The 3,530-nt window shown below is 43.3% G+C and overlaps 1 long non-coding RNA gene across 1 annotated transcript; it reads right to left on the minus strand.

Annotated features, from left to right (window-relative positions):
* Window positions 1–1,444: 1,444 nt before the first annotated feature.
* Window positions 1,445–2,407, minus strand: LOC138756322 (uncharacterized). The gene is made up of 2 exons (XR_011352990.1): window positions 1,963–2,407; window positions 1,445–1,735 (listed from the first exon to the last, which is right to left on the minus strand). It is a non-coding gene; the product is annotated as an uncharacterized lncRNA (long non-coding RNA).
* Between the last annotated feature and the right edge of the window lie 1,123 nt (window positions 2,408–3,530).

Consider the following 3,530-nt stretch of genomic DNA (forward strand, 5'->3'; position numbering starts at 1 on the left):
ACAGGCCAAGGGTTTCTTACACCCTCTTTGAGCTTTCTTAATCTCTTTCTTAAGCTCCTTCCTGGCTAACATACACTTCTCATGAGGCCTTCCTGTTTCCTGCTTCCTTTATCTAATGTATGCTTCTTTCTTCCTCTTGATTAGCTGCCTCACCTTTTTCCCTTTCCCTACCATCTTTTCCCTGTCCCATTGGGACAAACCTATCCTGAACCCACCACAAGTGGTCACTAAACTTTCTGCACATTAGTTCTGTACTTTCACCTTTGAACATCTGTTTCTAATTTACTCTCGCTAGATCCTGCCCCAAACCATCGTATTTAGCCCATCCCCCAATTAAATATTTTCCCATTTTATCTGTTTTTATCCTTGTCCATAATTATACTAAAATTCAGGGATTTGTGGTCAATCTCACCAACGTGCTCACCCACCGAGAGGTCTGCACCTGACCAAGTTCATTACCCAGAATTAGATCGAATATGGCTTCCCTAATCAGTTTAACCTTTCCCTGTAAATCAGATCCTGGAGTCTGAATAGCATCTTTGAAATCTTCTGGTCACACTTTCTATCTTATTGGTATCTTTCCTGTAGTTAGGTGAACAAAACTGCACACAATACTCCAAATTTGTCCTCACCAATGCCTTGTACAATTTTTAACATAACATCCCAACTCTTATACTCAATGCTTTGATTTACCAAGGCCAATATGCCAAAACCTCTCTTTACACCCCTATCAGCCTGTGTCATCACTTTCAGGGAATTATCTATATTCCCAGATCCCACTGTTCTACTGCACTCCTCAGTGCCATTTACAGTGCATGCCCTTTCTTGGTTTGTCCTTCCAAAATGCAACACCTTACATATATATGCCTTAAATTCCATCTGCCATTTTTAGCCCATTTTTCCAGCTGGTCCAGATCCTTCTGCAAGCTTTAAAAGCATTCATCACTATCCACAACACTTCCAATCTTAGTCTCATCTGCAAACTTGCTGATCCAATTAACCACATTATTACCAGTATCCATTGATATGGATGACAAACAAATATGACTCAATGGTCAAAATGCTATAATTTCAGTTTGATTTTGGTTGTTTTCGATGAATCTCAAATAAAAATGTTATTTAAATTGATGAAAATTAGTCCCCAAAAGGTAACAAAATATGGTGAGTGAGCTTGGAGGTGGCTGAGGGTGCTTGTGCAGAATCTTGTTCAGAGTGGGAGCTAAGAAAAGAGAATAACAGATAATATCAGTGCGAAAGATGAGAGCAGGAATCAAAGAAAGAGTCAGTGCTTTCACCAGTAAATTGCTATTTGGAATTTTCCACTGCAATTACTGTAGGCTTTCTGGCAAAACTCCTAATCACTATTTACAACCAATGCACATATTTCTTATCACGGCACCACCTTGCCGAGTTTGTTTGAGGCTGAAAACAAAGCACTACAATATTTTGCCAATTCTTGATTTTATGTGCATATTTGCTCCAGAGGTAAAATGCTCATTAAGGAAATATTTGATTTGTTTCTAGACTTGTAAATTATTTATGTGCAATTTACTGTTCCTTTCTTTCTTAAGTCGATTTGGTGCATGATCCGTTTTAATGACTTTCATGGCTCTTATTGTCGCACAGATGTTTCTGATATATACTTCAGCAGCATCTGGTATTCAGTACAATACCCCAGAAATTCTGGTTCTTCAATGCAGCATTGTCAGACAGGCTGATGGCTGTACTTGTGATACTGAAAGTGGAAACAACAAAGTATAGCCTCTGAACTGTTTCACCTTTTTTCTTTTTAAAATATTTTTTACTGAGTTTAACATAATCATCCATATACAAAAACTAAAAAGCAAGACAAAATAATAACATGTACATTCCATCCCTTAATATTAATTGTGATTATCTATTAAACATATGTACCGTGTCGAATGACTCAAAGACATTGACTCAAACCAAGGCTTTTATTACCAAAAGACTGGAGTGTAGTACATCGAGGTTGACCAGTCCAGACTGACCTGGGTCTGATTAGGTGTAGCCCTTTATGACCTGGCCAGTAGGTGTGGCTATGGCTCTCAGCCAATCATTATCATTATATGCAAATATATGCAAATATATACAGTGGTGATAGGATCCCACACTATCACATTCACCCCTTCTTTAAGAACTGGCTAAAAAAAGGGGGGGTTACAGAGTGGTGGTCTCTCTGGTTTCTTAATAGTCTGTAGTCTGTATGGAGGGGAACAGCAATGGTACACTCTTCCTTTGGACTTCAAGACATGGAGGGTATAGCATGCAGGGGTTACGGGCTGTAACAATCGGGTGGCCTAATCGTCCAACATAATCACCGTGGTTACGGAATCAGAGTAGCTGGCAGGGATGGTGCATGGTCGTCGTTGGAGTCTCTATCCGCAGCTGTCATTGTTTATGTGCTTGTCGTTATCTGCGTACTGCTGCTGGTCCCGCTGTCCCGACATGTTACCTGGGGAAGTGTTGGAGGAAGGTTGGGGAACAAACATTACAATGTTAGGTCCAGCTTGGGCCATGTTCCTTACCAAAACCATGTCCTCCCGCCCGTCCGGGTACTCGATATAAGCATAGTGCGGGTACGCATGTAGCAGTATTACCCGGTCGACTAGAGGGTCATTTTTTTGAGTACCGGACATGACATCTCAGCAGGACTGGTCCAGGAACTGTCAGCCAAGCCAGTGTTGTCGTCCCCAATTCCGACTTCCGTGGGAACGAGAATATGGGTTCGTGTGGGGTAGCGTTGGTGGCATTATATAACAGAGACCTGATGGAGTGTAGGGCATTTGGGAGTACATCCTGCCAGTGAGTGGTGGGGAGGCCTTTAGACTGGAGGGAAAGCATGATCACTTTCCAGATGGTGACATTCTCCCTTTCAACCTTCCTGTTAGCCGCGTGGGTTGTACCTAGTAGTCCTGCTCGAAGCAATACCACACTCCAGAAGATACTGCATCAGCACACCACTCATAAACGAGGACCCCCATACACTGTGGATAGAACTGGGGTACCCAAAAGTGGTGAAGATGCTGTGCAGTGCATTTATGACTGGAGGCGGTCATGTCCGGGCAGCGAATAGCAAATGGGAAGTAAGAGTACTCATTGACCACTGTGAGAATGTAGGTGTTAAAGTTTGTCAAAGGTAGGGGCTCCTTAAAGTCCACACTGAGACATTCGAAGGGCTGGGTGGCTTTTATGACATGGGTCTTCTCAGGCTGGAAGAAGTTGGGTTTGCATTCAGCGCAGACGGGGCAGGCTCGTGTCATGGAGCGGATCTCTGCGACCGTTTCGGGCAGGTTGCGGGCCTTTACGAAGTGGGCGGGCCTGTTGAACCCTGGGTGACAGAGTTCCTCCTGGAGTCTCTGCAGCCTGTCCAGTGTACACTGGCACACATCCCATGGGAATGTGCATCGGGCGGGTCATTGAGTTTGCCATGCTGGTACAGGATGTCATAGTTAAAGGTAGAGAGTTCGATTCTCCACCTGGCAATTTTGTTGTTTTTGATCTTACCCTGC

Source organism: Narcine bancroftii, chromosome 3 (genome assembly GCF_036971445.1).
Source record: "Narcine bancroftii isolate sNarBan1 chromosome 3, sNarBan1.hap1, whole genome shotgun sequence".
NCBI lineage: Eukaryota > Metazoa > Chordata > Chondrichthyes > Torpediniformes > Narcinidae > Narcine > Narcine bancroftii.